Here is a 26,584-nt window from a genome sequence, read left to right as displayed (position 1 = left end):
TATGTTAACAGACACAGACTTAGAATTGTATGCAGCACACTAGAATACCATGGTGAGCCTCTGTTAGGGTAGGGGCAAATGAGACAAATGGATAAATGAGCATATCACCACTGTGGGTTGGGTTATTTCTCCAGCCCCCAAATATATACTAATTGGAGTAGACACACTAGATAATTGGAAGAATCTTCTACTTGTACCTTGCTTTGCAGGGTAAGAGCTATCATTGTGAAACCCAAGTGCAAGCTTCTAAAACTTCCACCTCCTGTAGGGAAGATATTTTCATATTTCTGCATTGTCAGGACTTTTTGAGCAAAGAAAACTGATGCGCTATGAAGACAGAGAAAGTGTCTTTTTCCCCAGAACTATTGGCTCTTCACATTCTAAGGGCGTTTCTATATCTATAGTTATGTTTTTACATTGTAAAAGGAACAAAACCCTGAAGCGTTTGTTTATATTCCAAAAAGCTGTAAAAACAGACTTTTTTCTAAGAGAGGATTTGCTTGCATTTTAAAGAAGTTTTCTCTCCCTCTCTTGGGGGTGAGGGTTAGGGAGTAGAGCAGGGGTGGTATAAAGGTGCTCCTGTATAAACTCTCTGACCCAAAATTTCAGGGCTCCTCTTCTGTAAATGTGCAGGCAACATCTGTCCTCATTGTCTAGCCCAAGGGGGATTAGGGCCCAGGAAATCAGTGCTGTTATTGCTGTAATAAGTCTGATCTCTAATCTAGAAACCTCATGTTTGCTTTCAGGACAAAATAAATAAATATAGACATCAAAAACATACTAGCCCCCAGAGATGAAACAAATAAAAAAAAATATTGAATCCCATGGGAAATGGCAGAAATTAGTACAACTCTTAAAGATCTAAAGGATCCAAGGATTCATCATATCTGCATTTTAACCATCTGGCTCAATAAAAAACCAGATGGACTCTAGAGACAGACAGTGGATAAGTGCAAACTCAACCAGGTAATAAATTGTAGCTCCTCTGCCAGATGTGATATCTTTGCTAGAGAAAATTAATATGGCCTGTGGTACATGGTATGCAACCACTGACCTGGCAAATTGGTTCTTCTCCATTTCTATCTGAACAGAGGATCTGAAACAATTTGAATTTACAATACTTGGAAAAGACTACAGCATTCATTTACTATCTTGCCCAGGGCTACACTGTTTCTTTTACCTTCTGTCTTAACGTCATCCAAAAAGACCAGGACCAGCTGGACCTGCTACCAATATCATACTCTTATACTGATGAATGAGAGCCTGAAACCCACCACAAGTGAAGCCACTGATAGTAGCAGAAATGCTACTTGAGTTTGTCAGGAACCTAAACAGATGACAAAGAGGGAGAGCATAAGAGATGATGCATAATAGTTATAGTACAGACCCAGCTGCAATAGAGGGGGATGCAATTTGTCCCACTAACCTTCCTATTTTATGTTACCTTCTGGAGAATAAGTACACAGAATACTGGAACTCATATAAGGTCAACTCCCAGTATAGCAAATCGTGTAAACTGGTGTGGGTTGTGTGATGGATTGCCCAGACTCACTTTCAGAAATAAAATACTTATTTTCATCCCCCTTCAGTTCTTTGGAGCACTCCCAATAGATGTTCTCAGTTCTCAGATCTCTCCTGCATTTGCCTCACCCAAAGAAAATACCTTTGTTTAAGGTTATATTGCCTTTCTGAGGCAGCCCACAAACAATGACTATCTTAGATGAGTGTGCAAAGGGCCAGCCCTCTCACCCCAGTTCAGGACTGCTATGACTGGCCCATTCCAGTTTCAGCAATTCCTTGACACTGCCTAAGGTTTTTGTTAAGACTGCATCACAACCTGACATCCCCCCACTACCCAATCCTGTTTCTTTTCCTTCTCCTTCAGAGATTTTTGCCTCAAGAATATTCCCTAATACATTTCCATATGCTATTCAGACTTTGGTACCTTGGAAACCCAATCTGCAACAATAGGTAAAGGAAATTTTTAGTATCTTGAAATCCTTAGCAAAGTGAGATTATTACGTGTCTTTTTATAATTAATAGCATTACCACATATTGGAAATGGCAATGCAGTTCTTAACAGATCCCTTCCCATACAACATTTAGTTCAGCATGAATTTTCAACATTCTCTTGTTTGAAACACTCTGATGATAATGTACTAACCAGCCAAGTGAGCATGTACTGTAATTCTGTGTAACCGGTCATCATAACCAACAATGTGTCAAGCCCAAGATATTTAATAAGACAGTTCAGTAAAATTATTCATCGTTTTGTTAGCAACACAATTCTTTTGTTTCACTTCATATTATTTGAGTTTTATGGCCTTTAAAAACAAAAATAACAGTAAACATTCTACTAAAGTTGTCTATTTAATAGGGCTTGATATAAAATTGATGTTTTTAAAAAAAATTTAATAACTATTGTCATAAAATTTTTTGTCAGTTGAAGAAAGAAAGCTTGGCATTTCCCCCTGAGACATTTTCTTAGTTCTGAAAAAAGTAAAGAAAAATAACCCAGTGGATATTTAACACAATGTACAGTGTCAAATGTATAACAATAAATTACAAATAAGTTCCATAAATTTAACCTTATTACCCATAGAAGTGTATTTTATATTTTAGAAGAAAATGGTTTTCTATTAGTGCTATGAATGAGGCCATAATGATTTTAAGTAAAAATAACATTTCTCACCCTGAATAATTTTGCATTAATATAATATTTGCAAAATATATTTTTATAGAAAACAAAATTAGAATGATCATTTTAAAACTTTCATATATATTTGGTTGGACTTAATTTTGAATTTACATTTACCTTTATACAATGGCACAATGTTTCCAGACAAATAAGTTCACTGAGGTAAAATCTAAATTATTTTCCGTGTATTTTGATTATGAGAGATAATTATGTTCAGGTTGTGTGTGTGAACAAATTGAATGAATTATTTGATTTTTATTTTTTAGACAACAGAATCTGATTGTAAATATTAGTCTTTGATAATTAATTGCATTTGAACTTAATGTTGTTTTAGAGCCTCGCAGAAATATGGTTAAAAACCTGAATGTTTTGCTCTAGGGATCTTTTTCAAAACAGACAATAAGATATATTTCTTTGTTATCTCTAGGTAAGCAGAAATTATCTCTCTTTACTCCAAAACACCCAGTAATATAAAATTAAAGGAATCAAAAAGGCATTAACCCAGAAAGGCAGAAAGCAGGAGTGGAGATAACAGAAGACTAGTAAGGTAAGAAAAAAACCAAAAATACAAACAAAATCTTGGACTGTTAAAAGCAAGTTGCAGCAGACCCTCTTGATGACCCATGGTACAGCTTTCCAGCACACATCTAATTTCAGTTTCGGTTGTGGTGGTCAGTGTTTTGAGGGATCAGATTCACTTCATAGTACTAACTTCCCAACTCAAGTCTGCACCATGAATTCTACTTTTGGATTTAGAGCCAACTCTAGTGCAGCATGAGTCTAACCCATTGCCAAGGACAGCCAGAAAATGCATGGAGGAGAGAAATCCTCAAACAAAGGAATGAAAGTCATAAATGCTGTAGAATTTTCTGTTTTAGGTCAACAATCCTGGGTTGCATTTAATAGACATCTTATGGGTAATGACAAGTCAGCAGTAGTAATGGTAACATTGCCTACAGCAGTGCCCTCAATAATGGAACTTTAGCTGCAAAGGAGACTGAAGTGCACCCATGATGGTCTTCTATGATAAATTCAAAAATCCTTATGGAGAAGGAGAAATGCTAAAACTGTCTTTTCATAATATTTGCTTTGTATTTGGATTTTGCTTATTATATGTCTAGGCGTGGTTTTCTTTGAATTTGTAATGTGAGAGGTTTGATGAGCTTCTTGAACCTGTAAATTTGTTTCACTAAATTGACCAAATTTGGGATTTTTTTTCAGCCATCATTTCTTCAAATATTTTTTCTAGCCCAACCTTTTTGTTACCACTTTCTGGAAGAATGAGATACAGTTTGCTATTAGACCTTTTGATAGTGTCTCACCTGTCACTGAGTTTGTTCATTATTTTCATCCAAACAACTATAAAAATGGACAAAATATATGACACGATTATTTTCAGATGTTGGTAAACAGACAGTGAAGAACATTGATGTTTGACAGGAGAGTACATAGGCAGAACCTGATAACACCCTGATTTTCTGAGGGTACTTTTTAGACTGTAGTGCAAGGAGGTGAAGTTCAAGCAGATCGTAACACTCAGGATCAACCACTCAAGACACACCTTGGAGAACTTCCCTGGTGGCGCAGTGGTTGAGAGTCCACCTGCTGATGCAGGCGACACGGGTTCGTGCCCTGGTCCGGGAAGATCCCACATGCCGCGGAGTGGCTGGGCCCGTGAGCCATGGCTGCTGGGCCTGCGCGTCTGGAGCCTGTGCTCCACAACGGAAGAGGCCACAACAGTAAAAGGCCCGCGTACTGCCAAAAAAAAAAAAAAAAAAAGACACACCTTGGAATTTCAAGTTTCATAATAACACAGCCAAAAATTTTGAGGAATGGTACCAGAGAGGGTGAAACTGCTAAGAAGAGGATATCACAAGTCTGTGTATGGGTTCATCACAGATCCTTGGCTTCATGCTGGGCTGGGCACTCAAAGGGAAACTGCATGGGGCCACATCAAAAATCACTGTTGTGTGGCTGGAAGATGAACAGAGCTCTCAGAATTCAACAGGTCTGGGAAGTGTTGGTGTTCTGGCTCAAAGAGAATGCAGAGACTTCCCTGAGCACTTCAGATATTCAAATGAGACCTGATAAAAGCCACACTTTAGGTGAAAGAAGCATGATTAGGAAAAAATCCAAAATAGCCCTTATAAATAATAAACCAAGAAAAAGTATCAAAGCAATTTGCCAGTAATTTAGCTGCTTGCCAAAACAAAGGTTAACATAATTTTAAAAAAGATAACATAATCCAGACTCCCTGTGAACTATCATCTACAATGTCTAGCATATTTTTAAAAAGCATTAGACTTACAGAGAAGCAAGAAGTGTGGACTATAATAAAGAGAAAAATCTGTCATAGAGACCACTAAACTATGCTGATCTTGAGTTAGTAGGAAAAGACTAAAAATAGCTATTAAAATATAATCAAGGACTTAATTGAAAAGATAGACATAATCAGTGAACAAAAGGGAGAGAGTAAAAAAAGTATATAAAATATGTGGAATAATAAAGTTCATTTGATAAATGTATCAGCATATTTAGTACTACAGAAAAGTCTTAGTATATTTAAAGACAAAGTATAGATAGCAACTAATCTGAAGAACAAAGATGAAAAGTAAGAATATAGCCTCATCAACCTCTAAGACGATTTCAAGTAGTTAAACAGACATATGATTTGAGCCTCAGATGGAGAGGGGAGAGAATGAGACAGAAATAAAATATTTGAAGAAATAATGGCTGACAATTGTCTCAGTTCATTGAACAACTGAAATCTACAAATCAAGCATTTAAGCAAACCCCAGGCAGGAGAGATGAATGAAAACTACAGCTCCACACATGTGGTCAAGCTAATGAAATGAGTCAATCAAGAAAAAAAAAATGCATCACATACAAGCTAGTAGTAATGTGACTTGTTTCTCATCAGAAAAAGTAGGGGATGAAAATTAACCTGAGAAAGTGGAATGGCCCTATTAATATCAGGTAATGTAGCCTTCAATTCAGTAAATAGCATCATAAATGAAGAGGGGCATATCATAAAGATAAACAGGCAAATTCATTAAAAGATAGTAAATTCCTAAATGTATATATGTGCACATGTATTAGATGATTCAATATGCTTAATATGTCATTTCTTCCCAAAATTAATCTTTAAATTGATGGCAAGTCAAATTGAATCTTCAGAAGGGTTTTTTTCTTGTATTTTTTCTTCAACCATCTTCTAACACTTATATGGAAATGAAACAAATTTCATATATATGTATATATATATATCTAAAGTTTTTTGTTGAGAAGAAACATAGGATTTTTGAACATGGTTGTTTTCATGAGGTTGCCCATTTTACTACATAACCGTGTTAACAGTAAAATTTCTGACTATATATATTATATATATATATATATATATATATAAAAGGGAAGATGGAATAAGAAGAATGTATACCCAGGATTAAATCTAGGTATCGTCAATATGAATGGGGCTGAGGGACAAGAGAAGACCAAGACCTTGAGAGAAGGCTCTATTAGGTACTGTTAGCATTAATTATTAGACCTTTATCTCAGCTTCTCTTCCACTGAATATTTGTGGTTACATTTGAAAGAGTACTCTTAGTATTGTAAATAATAACATTTAATATTCAATACCATAATTCTTATTTATGAATATGTTTTCTGATTCAGGATTGATACCACATAAGATGCTCAGTATTTGTTAAAATAGTGCAAATTATGTCTTTAATTTTCTTCTCTAAATTAAAAAAAACACAGTCATAAAACACCAACAATATGGAAGTAAATAGATCAGACATGTAGGGCAGCCAGGGCCAGCTTTATGGGCATGTGACCTGTGCAGTTACATAGGGCCCTGCCCTCAGAAGGGACCCTTGCTTGGTTTCATGCTCTTTGTCTTGAAATTCTTAATAATTTTTGAAAAAGAAGCTCTGCAAATTATGTAGCTGATCTTGTGGATATCAAAGTCCTCCAACTCAGAGAACTGGTCAGAGTTTTTACTGTTAATACAGTTATGAAGCAAAATGGGAAGCCTCATGCAGACAACCATGTTCAAATATCCCATGTTCCTTCTCAACAAAAATTTGATTATAATTGAATGTTACATACCTAATTTTTACCTAAGAAAATATGATGACATATTTCAATGTTAGTTGATAGACTTATACTAAATAATCTTAGATAAGTATTTGCTATTTTATTATATAGATGTAGTAGTATCTATTTTAATGAGTATTCTATCATGCAACATATACTTTGCAATTTTTTGCAATTAGAAACAACTCTGGAGGCGGAGACTCTCTTTTTCCTATAAATTGAATTGTTAGGTTAAATAGTAAAGAAAATTCATATAGTATCAATATAACCTCCTTTTCCTGTAACTTTAATATTGTTAAATTTCTTTCAGTGATGAATGTTCAAAATATATGTGAAAGAGTCGTGTTTGTTGAAAAGGCATTTAACTGATAATTATTTCTTAAAAATAAGTATTTAGCTCATACAAAAGTAAAATTTGCAAAATAAAAAAAAGTGTGATGGTATGCATTTTGTTTTAGAAGGCGAAATAAATTTAATTAGTTTAATTAATCTTGGACTTAGCATCTTGAATTAACTGCTCCCAAAGGATCTGTTTTCCATTATGCTTGTTTTTTTTTTCCTTTGCTTCATCTATAGGTAAACATTCACATCTCTTATTTGTAAGCACAGCTAGAAAAATTATGCTACTCTTTTATTCTTTTTTTTTTTTTTTTTTTTTTTTTTTTTTTTTTTTTTTTGCAGTATGTGGGCCTCTCACTGCTGTGGCCTCTCCCATTGCGGAGCACAGGCTCCGGACGCGCAGGCCCAGCGGCCATGGCTCACGGGCCCAGCCGCTCCGCGGCACGCGGGATCTTCCCGGACCGGGGCACGAACCCGTGTCCCCTGCACCGGCAGGCGGACTCCCAACCACTGCGCCACCAGGGAAGCCCCTACTCTTTTATTCTTGAAAATTTAATTTTACCTATGGTTTATCTCTTATTGTTTCACTTTGTAAAGACTGGTAAGTGACTATCTTGAACATTTCCTAGGAATATATTATTGAGAGTAAGAAGTAGAGCTCATTAGATTAAAAGTTATGAATTTTTATGGTTCTTCAAATTTGTTGCTGCACAAAATTTTAAGTAAATTGAAACATTTGATGCACCAATGTTGTCTAAGTGTATCAACATCACTATAAGATATTTTCACTTTATTCTTTTCTAAATAACCATATGCAAAGCAACTACTCAAAGGTATTTTAATTTGCAAAACAGTTAAATTGAACTCTTTGCCAAAATGTTGTGATGCATTCTATCACTTTTATGAAATATTTATCATTTTCTATTTACCCACGTTTTGATAATTTTTGTAGTGATTTTCTTTAATGAGAAACAAAGAGATCCTGATCTAGGGCATTAAAAATTAACTTGGAGGGGATTGATGTCTATTAAAGAGGACTTTGGGGGGTTAAATCAATGCAATTTATTGACATGTTGAACATGAGGTGGAGAAGAAGGAAAGGTCTTGTGTGTTGTATGTTTATATGACTGGATGAATGACCTCACATAAAAGAGCAATGACAATAAATACTTATTTTGAGCATGTTAAATTGAACAAGCCTGGTGGATATTCATGTTACAAATACTCTAGAATATAAAAGGCTACCGCTCAATGAAAATGTCAAGAAAAAGAAATTTATATTTTTTGTGAGCCACCAGATTAACCATGGAATATGGTTGTACCTAGGGAAAAGCGTGTAGTATGAAAATATAAAAAAAGATGAAATAAACTACCCTAAAGTGCACATAGATTGAACAGGAATTCCTTAACTTTTAATTTCACCATAGTTATAAGTTCTTTTTTTCAAAACTCTTTTTCAAAGATTAGAGAATATTAAGCATAAGTTTAAAAATTCACCATGTTGGTCTTCCTAAAACTATATTTATCTATGACTTGGATTTTTAAAAAAATGTTGGCAACTATAACATTGAATGTCTTCAAGTTGAAATTTCTCTTCTTTGAAAAAGACCCTATTAACAATTTGTACCTTCAAATTTTCTGCTTCATGTTATGCCATATAAATTTACCAAAGTTTAAAACACCAGGCATATGACTTGTTGTTCAGAGTCATGCCAGGATGAATAGGTACACAGGGCAGTATTTGTCAAATGTTTTTCTTATGGGGCTCATTTGGCACCTCTGGTTGGTTAAGCTACCCCTCCTTTTCTCATTGCTGCCATGTTTTCCCCTAATTATCTATGTGTTGAAAAATAGACTTCACCTAGATCAAGAGCACACAGATAAGAGTTGTTACCTTTCTGGATTCTCAAGTCATCTTTAAGTAGCTATTTCCATTCCAAAAAATTTGTCTTCTTGTATTTACAGTTCATAAAATAAATATTCTTCTGTAACAGTGTTAATTCTAACACTTTCAAAGAGACAGTTAAATGACTTGTGTAAACTAGGTTGTAAAACTGACTGGTGTCAGGATGAAATGTCTTGTCCATGAGCAAGAGAAAACTTAATACCTCCAAATTCAGGTTTCCCTCCTTTCACTTCTATTGTTTCATAATATTTTGGAATCAATATTTGGTTTTAAAATATTTTAATAACAAAAAAATTATATCTAGGGCCATTATAGTTACAAGAGATGTCATGATTTCTAAACCATTCACTTGTTCCATTTTAATACAGTAGAATGACAAGCTCATGATAAAAGTAAATATTTTTTGACAGGAGAAGAAGTATAACCTGAGGGTGTCCTTGGTGGAATAAATATCGTAAAGGACTTCCATCACGGCCGTTAAATGTGAAATGGCATTTTTAGCTACAGTGCTCAATAAAGGTTTTGTAAACCCTATAGTTTAAAAGCAAACCAAGTATCACCTAGTTCCATTTTTTTTCATATGTTTGAAGCTGACGTTTTATTACTAAAACAGAAACTTGACAATCTTTTTTAAAGTTATAATCCCTAACGATAGGGAGAATTTTTTATTAAAATAGTATTATCATTGAACATTTTCTCAATAGAAATTATAGTACCTTCGGTTAAATTCAATTTTATGGTAATACGATCAAAGTTTTAGTGAGTGAAAATTATATTACTATCTCTCATTTTGTGTTTAACACTTTTGGTTAAATTCTAAACATGCTTATATTTCTTTACATATTAATTAATTTGATAAATATTTTGAGCAGTCATTATTTATAGATTACTTTATAGCCACCAATTATTTGTGAATTAGACATAACTATAGCACCACAATATTTGTGTTGTAGCACATGTACTTGTAATGAAAATATTTTCTTGTGTTTTGGGAAAGTGATAAGTAAAATTTTTAATTTCTGTAACAGCCTTGAAATTGAACTTAATAAAAAGATGGTGTTGTTCTTGTAAACTGACTTCTGACTAAAATATAGACTTTGCAAGTTGCAATTTAAAAACAAATAAAATATATGTAATTTAAGCTTCGTGCTTGTCTAAGATTCTCAGGAAAATATGTGGGATTTTGAATTTAAACACCTCCATCCACATTTTTATTTTAAGTTTTGTTTTTTCCATACTCAAGTTTGAGTTTCCCCTACAGAATTGTTCTCTCTCTTTTCTTTGCTACTTTGCACTTTTCCCCTTGACTGTGTTATTCAACTTCAATTCTATCTATGCATGCATGAACCCTATATCCATAACTACAACTATAGCTTCCTATCCTCAAAGGGGTCATTTTACAGAGGCACCGTAGTCTCCCCTTACTGCATTCCAAATACCCCAGTGATCCCTGAAACCTTGGATAGTACCACATCCCACTTATACTATGGTTTTTCTTATACATACATACCTATGATAAAGTTTAATTTATAAATTGGGCAGGGTAAAAGAATATCCAAATTGCCAGCATCACTACTCTTGTGCTTTTGGGCCATTAATAAGAAAATAAAGATTACTTTAACACAAGCACTGTGATAGGACAACTGTTGGTCTGATAACCCAGATGGCTACTAAGTGACTAATGGGCAGAATACAAAGGACAAACGGATGAGTCACATCTGGGGGTGTCAGAGTGCAGAGGCATGAGATTTCATCATGCTACTTAGAATGGTATGCAATTTAAAACTTAGGAATTTTTTATTTCTGGAATTTTCCATTTAATATTTTCAGACCATAGTTGACCACAGGTAACTGAAAGGATGGAAATTGAAACTGCGGATAAGAGGGGACTACTGTATACTCAAAGTTTCCACTTGGAGGCCTCAAATTCATACAAAATTGAACTCATTTTCTTCTTTTCTGAAACTGCTCTTTCTGCTCATATGTTTCTTTTTTGATGGCGTTAATACCCTCCCAATCATCCAAGATTAAAGTTTTTAAAATAACTCCATTTCTTTTGTTCCCCATGCTTATCCATAGTATACCTCTCCAGTGGTATTCAACCTATTCCTTCTTCTTGATTCTATATCTATTCAAATATAACAAGCACCCTCAGACTGTTGTGATATCACTTCACTGTTTTCCCAGCCTTCAAACTTTCCCAGTGACTCTAACACCCAGATGCAAAATAATCTCTATACAACACAGCTTGAATTCTGTTTTCTTTCCAATATGCATTTGATGACTTTTATTTTAAATAGTGTGAAAACTCTATCTAGGTGTTTCATACTCTCAACCAAATATCTTTCTAGCTTTATTCCTTACTTCATCCAATCAAAATGAGCTTGTGTCCCTCACATATGACTCAAGATTATGTGTGTGCTCTCACAGTAACCTTCAAAGCCTTCCCAAATCCTCTGCACACTTCAAAGCATGGGTCAAATACTGCCTCACCTAAAAAGCCTACCCTAAAAATATGAAAGTAACACTATTCTCTCCTGAGCCCTCATAACTCTTCTTCTGTTAACCCCTTATGACACATTACTTTTTCAACTCATAGTTACCCTATGAATTTCCCTTCAGAATGGTCTACTTGTTTTCATATGCTCTTCCTACCACAACTAATACAACACACATTAAATATACGCACAATAAATCTTTTTTGAATAAATTATAAATATTTACATTAAAAACTTAAATGATTAAATTACTTTATCAAAATTCACAAAGAACACTGTGCTTATTTAAAAAATAAAAATTAGGGCTTGCCTGGTGGCGTGGTGGTTGGGAGTCCGCCTGCCGATGCAGGGGACATGGGTTCATGCCCTGGTCTGGGAAGATCCCACATGCCGCGGAGCGGCTGGGCCTGTGAGCCATGGCCGCTGAGCCTGCGCATCCGGAGCCTGTGCTCCGCAACGGGAAAGGCCACAACAGTGAGAGGCCCGCATACCAAAAAAAAAAAAAAAAAATTAAAAAGGAAAATAGCATAATTATCAAGGGATATATTTTGGCCGTGCATTGACAAGTTGTAAATTCCATTTTTACAGATCAGAAAAAGTTAAGGGTAGGGAATATTTTCCAAAAGAGACCAATGCATCTATCCTCAAAAGAAGAGGAAAAAAGGAAATAATCACTCAATTTTTACTCACACTGAAGAAAAAAATGAGCTTAGCCAAAAAATATCTAATTTTTAAAACAAATCTGTATTATTGTTAGGAGCTTAACATTCTTTTTTTAACAAGAGATTTATTTCTCTCTCTCTCTTTTTTTTTTAATCTGCACAGGAAATGTTAGATCTTCCTCCACAGGATCACTGTTTAATTCTATACATACATGAAAACACTTTTTAAGGGCCCTGAATGTGATTAAAGCATGCTGCTTCTGGGACTCCTTGGAGCATTGTCTAACAGTCAGTGTTCAGAAGTTAGTTGGATAATTTGGAAGTCACCTGTGGAAATTCTATCATTTTGCAGTTTTTCAGTAGAGAGGTCTCAATCACACATGGAACCACTTCCAAAGAGTCAGGTTTCATGGGAACTTACCAATCTGATCTGTGAAAGTCACACAAACTACAGTTACACATCATGCAAGATATTAGCCCATTAATTAGATTTGGCTAATATCAATTGCTATAATCAGTAGTGGCATGTAATCAATGAGAACTTATTTTTTAGATACTCTAATTATATCAAAGATAAATGGTAGTGAGTAAATGTTAAAGGACCATTTTATTAGTGAATGCTGGTTCACAGAGATGAAATAGCTATATCACATGGTTCAGCAACCATATTGATTGGTCTCATTTATGATTATAAAATGCAAAGGGATCCTTAATCCTGTCCAGGAATTATATTGTATTTCTCCAGTTAAATTACTCTCTTTTTTTCTGTGTAACAACTCAACAGCTCGTCACCCTTCCTAACTCTTACCTGAGTCCTTTTTTCCTCATTTCAAGGAGAAAATAGAAACTTCTACAAGCTCTCACAACCATACTCACCCATCTTTCAGCATATGAATCCATCTACTCTGCTTTCCTGCCTCTTACAAGACAAACAGTGCAGAGACTGTCTATACTTCTGCTAAGGCCAACCTTTTTCTCAAATTTAATATATCTCCTCTTCTATTTTTCTATGCAAGATAATACTCAGGTCAGCTTCTTTTCTCTTTTCTACATCATATTTCTAGTGGATATTTGCCATTAGTATACAAAGGTGTCTTTGTCCTCTGGTCCTCTGACCAGAATAATCCTGCCACCCTGTCCCTAAATCCAGTGTATTTTTCTCTTCCAGTTTAGTAGTAGGTCCAGGAGTGCCTAATTTTCTGGGTTTTTTAAAAAAAAGATTCTGTAACTTCTTAATTATTGGGATACTGACAACTAATTCAAAAGTATTTATTTTGAAATAGGCTTTGAGTTTATTCTCACATGTCAACATTATTGCTACATATATTGCAAGTGGGAGATTGCCTGGATTTTGAGTAAAAAAAAAATACCCATTTAAGAAAATTATTAGCTACAAATGTCAAGGATACATTCACTTGCTTCAAGTATTTATGGAGATGGATGTCCATAGATAGTGACTGATACAGAGCACAGTCACTACTGGTTAAAAAGATAAAGGATTAGTGGGGCAGAGATGGACAGCATCTCTACATAAAGGGGTATCATGCCATAATTGCCATGCATTTTGCTTTTCCGGTCTTGCCAGTTTGGAAAGAGCCAATAACCAATCTGGCTCTTATCTGTACTCTGATTGAAGAATTGAATTTGTTGTATACTGTTTAAATATTTTAAAGAGCAACTCTACCATATCTGGGAAAACCTAATTCCTAAATCAATAGTTGTCAGGAAATGCAATGACGGTTCAAATATGTCCCTATATGACAGAACCCCCATATTTCTAAAAACAAATGCACTTTTAAAGCAAATACTGCTTAAATATATTTAATACTAAGAACACTAGTGGCAAAGGAATAGTATCTAGTAAGGAGAGCATGTCAACTTGCATGTTAGCCATTGGAAAATTTGACTAATGCTAGTTATTTATGTTTCTTCTTCTTTCCCCTCCAGATGAATTATAACACAAAAGAGAGTTAGCATGAACTTTTTGGCAGATGCCTTAAAATAGAAATCAGATACAAAAGTATATTGTGAGAAAGACCATTTTGCAAAAAGTAAATGGCCAAGGATCAGTTTTACACATTTAAATGCCTCACTCACATCAAGTGTCTAAAACAATGGGGAGTACAGATTGAGATGAGAAAACATTGAGTAGATTTCTTTGAAGAAAGCTGCTGTTGTGCTGTGACTCCGTGTAAAAATTTGAAGAGATCATGCATCAAAGTTCTATCAAAAAATGAATAACAAGCTGACAGTAGAAAAGCAGGCCAAGAAACTGACCACATTCCCCTTCAAGTAGTTCAGACATTTCTCTGGACCTCGTGGTAGCAGGGGAGAAGAAGATATATGTAACTTTGAAAGAAATTAGAAGCTTGGACATTACAAAACCTAGATATTCTAAGTGTAGATTAGTAATCATGTTTGCAATTTAAGAGACCATAAGATTATGGATTATTAGTTAACAGAGGATCATGGAGTTGATAGTTTCCATTCATTCAGAGGAAGAACAGTGGGAGACAAAATAGTTTACTTTTATTACTATTATCTATGATTCCTGATTTTCAACTGTGAGATTACAAAATCTGTAGAAAGCTATCTGTCTTTTGACGATAGCCACATTTTAATCCAATTAACTAGGCAAAAGAGAAATTAAAGTTAATATATTTTTCCTAATAAGACTTGTTTGTTTTGTTTTATTTTTAGGTTAGAATAGTATTTTACCTACAAGCCTAAAATTTAATTTATCCCTCTTTCCACTGTTGCTGATTGATTATAATTTCATTTCTCAAGATGTCAAACTATATTATAAAAACTAAGTTATTTTTAATCTCTAAAGAACTTAATTTTAAAATTATTTTTAAAAGTTTATATTTCACTATAGTAATAATGGCCTTTCTTTTAAAAGAAACGAAATCCTAAACTCTCATTGTATAATTTTGTTTTCTGTATTGCATTTTAATCAAACAGGTATGGCATAAGGCTTACTAATCTTGTCTGGAACAAAGTCACAGATAACATAGATGTGTCTACTTTATTTTACATGATTTTAAAGTGGCTAACAATGCTAAAGAAAAATAACAAATCAAAGGAAATGTTGGTATTTTCAATAAAGCCACAAATTCTGGTGTTGTATTCTTTTATATAGCAGGCATTTTCATACAGTTCTTAATCTCATCTGAGGTCCTCTAAATACTAATATTGAGAAAACAATGATGTATTGTAATAAGCAGTATGGTGGTTAGGAGGCCAGACGTTCTATCTTAGGTATTGTCTGTGATCCATCATTTACCTGCTGTGTGACATTGAACGTGTTGTTTAACCTCTCTGTACCTCAATTACTCATTATTAACAGAAAAATAAGAAGACAATCTACCTCTTAAGATTTTTTGTGATGATTAAATGAGCTCTCACCCATAACGTATTTAAAATAGAACGTTTGGCGTATTGTGAACATTCAATATCAGTTGTTGTTGCTAAGTTTTATATGTTTTTCCTCATTTAATTTGTATACAAACAGTATAAAGTTGGAGGAATTTTATCTCCCTTTTACTGATGAGAAAAAGGAGCTGCAAAAAATCCAAATATCCTAACTAAAATCCTATTTAGTTGCAGGATTCAAAACAGACAATCTGACTCCAAAGCCCTCATACACTATAGAAGATAACATTCTACATACTAACCAACACAGGAATTTAAACAAAAAAGTTAAAGAAGAATTAAATTCCTACTTTTTTCATTGAATTAGACACATTTCTTTTAATAACTTATCACTAATTGACCATCTCCAGTTGTGCCTAATGTGTATGCTTTGTATACTTTTATTTCTACAGATTTTATTCTCCTAGTTTTCCATTTTCATTCTCTTCAAATATTGGTATCAAATGATGCTTCCTTATATAAAACACTGTTGTCATCAGGGCAAGGCTTGGCTTATAGCAAACGTCCATTGAAGGCGAATCATTTTCTTCTTAAATGAGAGTTATGCTGCCACATATTTTAATTGTTGCATCTTTTTGCTCTAACTAGATTATGTTTAGATAATTCTCCCCAATTTGATGTGACAGATTTCTAAATTGGTTTCCACTCAAACCTGAAACTCTGCCAAGAAATTATGAAGTGCAAAGAATAACTGACAACACATAGAGCCAAATACTACTGGTTTCAATAAAATAGTATTTGCAAATACATTGTAAGCAATTATCAGATATGTTTGTACTGCCGTTCTGTGATCCCCATTAATAATTTCCCTTAAACAGTACATACATTGAATTTACAAAAAAACATTTCCTCCAAGGTGTCCTGTAGAAATGTGTTCCAAAATGGCATTCAGTCCCAGGTGTCAAGAATGAATCCACACTGGCTCTATGTGCAGACAGTAAATCATCTGCTAATGAGCTATCACATTTTTTACTACCTAAGTATTTCAGCAAATAGTACTTAACTGGCAAAAAACATGAAAGAAAAGCTAGTTTACTGCAAGATCAAAGGTTAAATATATGTATCATCACAGAAATTAACAGAGAATTAGTGTTTTCACTTTTGGAATCCACTTTATATTTTTGTGTTGTTTCTAGCCAAGAAGAAGGAATTTTTTTCTTTCATATATTGTTTTAAATGTATATCTATAATCACATGATCTTATTTATTCAAAGATGTCCATCTGGAAGGCACCAAACTGAGAAATCAAATACATATACTTATGCATGTGACTGGGTGGGTATTTATATACACGTGCATGTAAACAAACTTATGTTTGTAAAGAGGGATATATAATAGATTTATAGGATATATATGTGTATTTATATACGCTGTTTGGCTAAATTTATATATAAATATCGAAAGACATTTATGTATATACATACAGGTATATCTGTGAGTATATGTGTCTGTGTGTGTCTCTGTGTATATTATTTTAGTATTTGGATATTTTGAAATTTTTAGATAATTGTTAAGTTAGATATGCCCTTAATCCACATTCCATTAAGAGAATGAAAGGAACAAACTGATGTGCTATTTCAAATTTTATAGCACAAGGAGGAAGAGGTTATTTCTATTACTCCCAAAACAAGATACTATCTTTCAAGTTGCCACATTCAGCAAATGAACTGCAAAATGCTTGAGGATTTAAATCTGTAAGTATCTTGCTAATTTTTCTTTCTCTATTAATAGTATTAAGATTAAATTAAATGTAGACTAAAATGTAGTATAATTAAGGTAAAATATTTAGCTTCTTTTTCTTTCATGCTATTCGTCTTTAATCTTTACCATTTAACTGAAGGATAATTATTTTTAGAGAAGGTCTGAATTGTAAAAAATGATGTAGCTCTAAAAAATCTGTGGAACAATTTTCAAAAAGTTTATAAGTATTGGAACAATGGTTGTTACTATATGAAATGAATTGTCAACATTTTCTTTCTCCTTGTAAGACAGAGCGAATTTAAATATAATTTTAAAGGGAAAGCAACACAATGAAGAAATCATGAAGAAGTATTTACAAATGACAATGAAATTTAATGGCCTATCAGACTACTAGCTGATAGGATTGTTTTCTTTTTCTGAGAAACATGTAAAAATATTAACCAAAATACTTTGAATTTGGGGGAGTTCCAGTTCAAAACAGAGTTTGTGATGTTTTCTGATATAACTTAGAGTTTTGTATCTCCTTAATAAGGAATTGCACGACTGACAGACCTTCAAGATGATGGAGCAGTAATCTTGATGGACCACCTTCCACCCCACAAATACATCAGAAATACATCTAAATGTGGAACAACTCTTACAGAACACCTACTGAACACTGGGAGAAGACCTCAGACCTCCCAAAAGGCAAGAAACCCCCCACGTACCTGGTAGGGCAAAAGAAAAAAGAAAAAACCAGAGACAAAAGAATAGGGATGGGAACTGCACCTCTGGGAGGGAGCTGTGAAGGAGGAAATGTCTCCACACACTAGGAAGGCCCTTCACTGGTAGAGATGGGGTGTGTGTGTGGGGGGAAGCTTCAGAGCCACAGAGGAGAGTGCAGCTACAGGGGTGAGGAGGGCAAAGCAGGGAGATTCCTGTACAGAGGATTGGTGCCAACCAGCACTCACCAGCCCGAGAGGCCTGTCTGCTCACCTGCTGGAGTGGGCAGGGGCTGGGAGCTGAGGCTTGGGCTTTGGAGGTCAGATCCCAGGGAGAGGACGGGGGTTGGTGGTGTGAACACAGCCTGAAGGGATTAGTGCGCCACAGCTAGCTGGGAGGGAGTCTGGGAAAAAGTCTGGACCTGCCTAAGAGGCAAGAGACCATTGTTTCAGGGTGCGCAAGGGGAGGGAATCAGAGCACCACCTAAACAAGCTCCAGAGACGGGTGTGAGCCATGGCTATCGGGGTGGACCCTAGAGACGGGCATGAGACACTAAGGCTGCTGCTGCAGCCACCAAGAAGCCTGTGTGCAAGCACAGGTCACCACACGTCCCCTCCCCTCCCAGGAGCCTGTGCAGCCCGCCACTGCCAGTGTCCCGTGATCCAGGGACAAATTCCCCAGGAGAACACACGGTGCACCTCAGGCTGTTGCAACGTCAGGCTGGCCTCTGCCGCCGCAGGCTTGCCCCGCATTCCATACCCCTCCCTCCCCACAGCCTGAGTGAGTCAGAGCCGCCAAATCAGCTGCTACTTTAACCCCGTCCTGTCTGAGCCAAGAACAGATGCCCTCAGGTGACCTACATGAAGAGGCAGGGCTTAATCCAAAGCTGAACCCCAGGAGCTGTGTGAACAAAGAAGAGAGGAAATTTCTCCCAGCAGCCTCAGGAGCAGTGGATTAAATCCCCACAATCAACTGGATATACCCTGCATCTGTGGAATACCTGAATAGACAGCGAATAATCCCAAAATTCAGGGGGTAGACGTTGCGAGCAACTGTAGATATGGGGTTTGCTTTCTGTATCTAATTTATTCCTCATTTTATGTTTATCTTAGTTTAGTATTTAGAGCTTATTATCATTGGTTGATTTGTTTATTTGGTTGCTCTCTTCCTTTTTTTAACATATATATATATATTTTTTCCTTTTTCTCTTTTTGTGAGTCTGTATGTGTATGCTTCTTTGTGTGATTTTGTCTGTATAGCTTTGCTTTTACCATTTGTTCTAGGGTTCTGTCTACCCAGTTTTTTTTAGCGCTTGTTATCATTGGTAGATTTGTTTTTTAGTTTGGTTGCTCTTTTCTTTCTTTCCTTCTCTTTTCTTTTATTACTTTTTAATTTTTTAAATATTTTTTAATTTTTTATTTTAATAATTTTATTTAATTTTATTTTTTTCTTTGTTTCTTTCTTTTTTTTTCCTCACTTTTCCTCTGAGCCACATGGCTGACAGGGTACAGGTGCTCTGGCTGGGTGTCAGGTATGAGCCTCTGAGGTGGGAGAGCCAAGTACAGAACACTGGTCCACAAGAGACCTCCTGGTTCCAAGTAATAGCAAACAGCAGGAGCTCTGTCAGAGATATCCATTTCAATGCTAAGACCCAGCTCCACTCAATGACCAGCAAGCTAAAGTGCTGGACACCCTATCCAAACAACCAGCAAGACAGGAACACCACCCCATCCATTAGCAGAGAGGCTGCCTAAAATCATAATAAGGTCACAGACACACCAAAACACACCACCGGACATGGTCCTGCCCACCAGAAAGACAAGATCCAGCCTCATCCACTAGAACACAGGCACCAGGCACCTCCACCAGAAAGCCTACACAACCCACTGAACAAACCTTACCCACTGGGGGTAGACAGCAAAAACAATGGGAAACATGAACCTGCAGCCTGCAAAAAGGAGACCCCAAACACAATAAGTTAAGCAAAATGAAAAGACAAAGGAATACACAGCAGATGAAAGAGCAAGGTAAAAACCCACCAGACCAAACAAATGAAGAGGAAATAGGCAGTCTACCTGAAAAAGAATTCAGAGTAATGATAATAAAGATGGTCCAAAATCTTGGAAATAGAATTTAGAAAATACAAGAAATGTTTAAAAAGGACCTAGAAGAACTAAAGAGTGAAGAAACAATGATGAACAACACAATAAATGAAATTAAAAATTCTCTAGATGGAATCAATAGCAGAATAACTGAGGCAGAAGAATGGATAAGTGACCTGGAGGATAAAATAGTGAAAATAACTACTGCAGAGCAGAATGAAGAAAAAAGAATGAAAAGAATTGAAGACACTCTCAGAGAGCTCTGGGACCACATTAAACGCACCAACATTCGAATTATAAGGGTCCCAGAAGAAGAAGAGAAAAAGAAAGGGACTGAGAAAATATTTGAAGAGATTGTAGTGGAAAAATTTCCCTAATATGGGAAAGGATATAAGTCCAGCAAGCACAGAGAGTCCCATACAGGTTAAATCCAAAGAGAAACATTCCAAGACACATTTTAATCAAACTACCAAAAATTAAATACAAAGAAAAAATATTAAAAGCAGCAAGGGAAAAACAACATACAAGGGAATCCCCATAAGGTTAACAGCTGAACTTTCAGCAGAAACTCTGCAAGCCAGAAGGGAGTGGCAAGACATATTTAAAGTGATGAAAGGGAAAAACCTACAGCCAACAAGACTACTCTACCCAGCAAGGATCTCATTCAGATTAGACAGAGAAATTAAAAACTTTACTAAAAAGCAAAAGCTAAGAGAATTCAGCACCACCAAAGGAGCTTTACATCAAATGACAAAAGAACTTCTCTAGGCAGGAAACAGAAGAGAAGGAAAAGACCTACAATAGCAAACCCAAAACAATTAAGAAAATGGTAATAGGAACATATATTTCAATAACTACGTTAAATGTAAATGAATTAAATACTCCAACCAAAAGACATAGACTGTCTGGATGGATGCAAAAACAAGACCCGTATATATGCTGTCTACAAGAGACCCACTTCAGACCTAGGGACACATACAGACTGAAAGTGAGGGGATGGAAAAAGATATTCCATGCAAATGGAAACCAAAAGAAAGCTGGAGTAGCAATTCTCATATCAGACAAAATAGACTTTAAAATAAAGACTATTACAAGAGACAAAGAAGGACACTATAGAGCTTCCCTGGTGGTACAATGGTTAAGAGTCTGCCTGCCAACGCAGGGGACATGGGTTTGAGCCCTGGTCCGGGAAGATCCTACATGCCGTGGAGCAACTAAGCCCCAACTTCTGAAGCCCACGTGTGCCCTAGAGCCTGTGCCCCGCAACAAGAGAAGCCACCGCAATTAGAAGCCCATACACTGCAATGAAGAGCAGCCCCCGCTCGCCACAACTAGAGAAAGCCCACGCACAGCAATGAAGACCCAACACAGCCAAAAATAAATAAATAAAAAAAATTTTTTTTAAAAAAAGAAGGACACTATATAATGAGCAAGAGATCAATCCAAGGAGAAGATATAACAATTGTAAATATTTATGCACCCAAAATAGGAACACTTCAATACATAAGGCAAATGCTAATAGTCATAAGAGGGGAAATCAACAGTAACACAATCATAGTAGGGGATTTTAACACCCCGCTTTCACCAATGGACAGATTGTCCAAAATGAAAATAAATAAGGAAACACAAGCTTTAAATGATACATTAAATAAGATGGACTTAATTGATATTTATAGGACACTCCATCCAAAAACAATAGAATACACTTTCTTCTCAAGTGCTCATGGAACATTCTCCAGGATAGATCATATCTATCCTGGCTTGATTTACGTAGGCTTGATTTGGGTCACAAATCAAGCCTAGGTAAATTTAAGAATATTGAAATCATATCAAGTGTCTTTTCTGACCACAACGCTATGAGACTAGATATCAATTACTGGAAAAAAATCTGTAAAAAACACAAAGACATGGAGGCTAAACAATACACTACTAAATAACCAACGGATTACTGAAGAAGTCAAAGGGGAAATCAAAAAATAATTAGAATCAAATGACAATGAAAACACGATGACCCAAATCTATGGGATGCAGACACAGCAGTTCTAATAGGGAAGTATATAGCAATACAATCCTACCTCAAGAAACATCTCAAATAAACAACCTAACCTTACACCTAAAGCAATTAGAGAAAGAAGAACAAAAAAACCCCAAAGTTAGCAGAAGGAAAGAAATCATAAAGATCAGATCAGAAAGAAATGAAAAAGAAATGAAGGAAACGATAGCAAAGATCGATAAACTAAAAGCTGGTTCTTTGAGAAGATAAACAAAATTGATAAACCATTAGCCAGACGCATCAAGAAAAAAAAGGGAGAAGACTCAAATCAATAGAATTCGAAATGAAAAAGGAGAAGTAACAACTGACACTTCAGAAATACAGAGGATTATGAGAGATTACTCCAAGCAACTTTATGCCAATAAAATGGACAACCTGGAAGAAATGGACAAATTCTTAGAAAAGCACAACCATCCAAGACTGAACCAGGAAGAAATAGAAAAGATGAACAGACCAATTATAAGCACTGAAGTTGAGACTGTGATTAAAAATCTTCCAACAAACAAAAGCCCTGGACCAGATGGCTTCACAGGCGAAATCTTTCAAACATTTAGAGAAGAGCTAACACCTATCCTTCTCAAACTCTTCCAAAATACAGTAGAGGGAGGAACACTCCCAATCTCATTTTACAAGGCCACCATCACCCTGATAACAAAACCAGACAAAGATGTCCAGACAAGAGGCCAGTAGCACTGATGAACATAGATGCAAAAATCCTCAACAAAATACTAGCAAAGAGAATCCAACTGCACATTAAAAGGATCATACACCATGATCAAATGGGGTTTATCCCAGGAACGCAAGAATTCTTCAATATACACAAATCAATGTGATAAACCCTGTTAACAAATTGAAGGAGAAAAATCATAGGATCATCTCAGTAGATGCAGAAAATGCTTTGGACAAAATCTAACACCCATTTATGATAAAAAACCTACAGAAAGTAGGCATAGAGGGAACTTAGCTCAACATAATAGAGGACCTATATGACAAATCCACAGCCAACATTGTTCTCAATGGTGAAAAACTGGAACTATTTCCACTAAGATCAGGAAAAACACAAGGTAGCCCACTCTTGCCACTCTTATTCAACATAGTTTTGGAAGTTTTAGCCACAGCCATCAAAGAAGAAAAAGAAATAAGAAGAATCCAAATTGGAAAAAGAAGAAGTAAAACTCACTCTTTGCAGATGACAGGACACTATACATAGAGAATCCTAAAGATGCTACCAGAAAACTACTAGAGCTAATCAATGAATTTGGTAAAGTAGCAGGATACAAAATTAATGCACAGAAATCTCTAGCATTACTATACACTAATGATGAAAAATCTGAAAGAGAAATTAAGGAAACACTCCCATTTACCATTGCAACAAAAAGAATAAAATACCTAGGAATAAAGCTACCTAAGGAGACAAAAGATCTGTATGTTTAAAACTATAAGACACTGATGAAAGAAATGAAAGATGATACAAATAGATGGAGAGATTTACCATGTTCTTGGATTGGAAGAATCAACATTGTAATAATGACTATACTACCCAAAGCAATCTACAGATTCAGTGCAATCCCTATCAAACTACCAATGGCATTTTTCACAGAACTAGAACAAAAAATTTCACAATTTGTATGGAAACACAAAAGACCCTGAATAGCCAAAGTAATCTTGAAACAGAAAAATGGAGCTGTAGGAGTCAGGCTGTCTGTCTTCAGACTATACTACAAACTTACAGTAATCAAGACAGTATGGTACTGGCATAAAAACAGAAATATAGATCAATGGAACAGGATAGAAAGCCCAGAAATAAACCCATGCACATATGGTCACCTTATTTTTGATAAAGGAGGCAAGAATATACAATGCAGAAAAGACAGCCTCTTCAATAAGTGGTGCTGGGAAAACTGGACAGCTACATGTAAAAGAATGAAATAAGAACACTCCTTAACACCATACACAAAAATAAACTCAAAATGGGTTAAAGACCTAAATGTAAGGCCAGACACTATAAAACTCTTAGAGGAAAACATAGGAAGAACACTCTCTGACGTAAATCACAGCAAGATCCTTTGTGACCCATCTCCTAGAGAAATGGAAATAAAAACAAAAATAAACAAATGGGACCTAATGAAACTTGAAAGCTCTTGCACAGCAATGGAAACCATAAACAAGATGAAAAGGCAACCATCAGAATGGAAGAAAATATTTGTAAACAAAGCAACTGACAAAGAATTATTCTCCAAAATTTACAAGCAGCTCATGTAGCTCAATACCAAAAAAACAAACAACCCAATCCAAAAATGGGCAGAAGAGCTACATAGACATTTCTCCAAAGAAGATATACAGATGGCCAACAAACACATGAAAGGCTGCTCAACATCATTAATCATTAGAGAAATGCAAATCAAAACTACAATGAGATATTATCTCACACCAGTCAGAATGGCCATCATATAAACATCTACAAACAATAAATGCTGAAGAGGGTGTGGAGAAAAGAGAACCCTCTTGCACTGTTGGTGAGAATGTAAACTGATACAGCCACTATGGAGAACAATATGGAGTTTCCTTAAAAAACTAAAACTAGATCTACCATATGACCAGGCAATCCCACTACTGGGCATATACCCTGAGAAAACCATAATTCAAAAACAGTCATGTCCCACAGTGTTCATTGCAGCTCTCTTTACAATAGCCAGGACATGGAAGCAACCTAAGTGTCCAACAACAGATGAATGGATAAAGAAGATGTGACACATATATACAATTGAATATTACTCAGCCATAAAAGGAAACGAAATTGAGTAATTTGTAGTGAGCTGGATGGACTTAGAGACTGTCATACAGAGTGAAGTAAGACAGAAAGAGAAAAACAAATACCGTATGCTAACATATATATAGAATCTAAAAAAAAAAAATTGTCATGAAGAACCTAGGGGCAAGACGGGAACAGAGACACAGACCTACTAGAGAATGGACTTGAGGATATGGGGAGGGGGAAGGGTAAGCTGGGACAAAGTGAGAGAGTGGCATGGACTTATGTACACTACCAAATGTAAAATAAATACCTAGTGGGAAGCAGTAGCATAGCACAGGGAGATCAGCTTGGTGCTTTGTGTCCATCTTGAGGGGTGGAATACGGAGGGTGGGAGGGAGACGCAAGAGGGAGGTGATATGGGGATATATGTATACATAAAACTGATTCACTTTGTTATAAAGCAGAAGCTAACACACCATTGTAAAGCATTTATACTCCAATACAGATGTCAAAAAAAAACCAATTACACAGTTTTAATTTTGGCTTTATTTGAGCATGCAAATTTTAATTATGAAGAACAAAAGCACAAATTACTTTTAGGATATTTTTCCAGTCGTCAACAACTTTTTGAAATTACAAAGCTGTTTAATTTGTAAGGTATTAATAAATCTATGTAAGAAGGAGAATAATTATTACTCAATCATTAGTAACTCAGTTACTTGTATGAAAAAAATAATGGAAGTTGTAAGTATCAGCTATTAAATATTACTTAGCACTTCTAAATATTTAGCTGTTCCATATAGACTCATTAAGCAGTTTAACTGCAAATATACAACTCAAGCAACCATACCTACTCTATTATAATAAATAATTTAAAATAAGAAGGGTTTTTAAAAATAGGAATTAAGTCACTATTAGGTGACTGAATTTTGCTTCATTTTTGCTTGGTTAGTTGGTTGGTTGTCTCTGAGATGGTAAGAGAGTGTTACTGAACATATATATATACACATTATATTATATACATGTATTATTATATATATATATTACATATCATACTTAATGTTAATGAAATGTTCTCAGTTATGAGAAGCATACTTCTTAACAAATTCCTCAATTAATTAGAAAATTTACTGAGAATTACTATATACTTTGATATTTAAAATATATTACTAAAGCCTTCTAAATATCTGTAACATCATGAATAAGATAACTTCTTGTTAAACTAAGAATAAAATGGAGCTTTTTATATTGACTTTTTAAAAGTGGTTTAAAATATGACTAGGAAAGCAATCGGGGAATTTCATAATAACACATCTTCTAGGGAGAAAAAAGCAACAGAGGTTTAAAATAATTTGGTATGAGATGCAGTGGCTCAGATAGTAAGATCAGAAATGTAAAATCTTAAACTTTTCCAACAGGCTAAAATAAAGTACTATTGCAAATATGTCAACACTTTATTCAAGGACCTTTATATTCTTTTGAACAATTTAATCTTTTCATGTTTTTTGCAATCTGCCCAAGGTCATGTAACAAAGTGTAGAGAATATAACAAAAAACAACAAACTTCCTCTGAAGTTTGGGTTTAGCCAAATGGAGTAATCAGAAAAGGGTGAAATGGGACAATAATTATCCACT

The sequence above is a fragment of the Phocoena sinus genome, chromosome 5 (genome assembly GCF_008692025.1).
Source record: "Phocoena sinus isolate mPhoSin1 chromosome 5, mPhoSin1.pri, whole genome shotgun sequence".
NCBI lineage: Eukaryota > Metazoa > Chordata > Mammalia > Artiodactyla > Phocoenidae > Phocoena > Phocoena sinus.
This window is presented reverse-complemented; position numbering follows the sequence as displayed.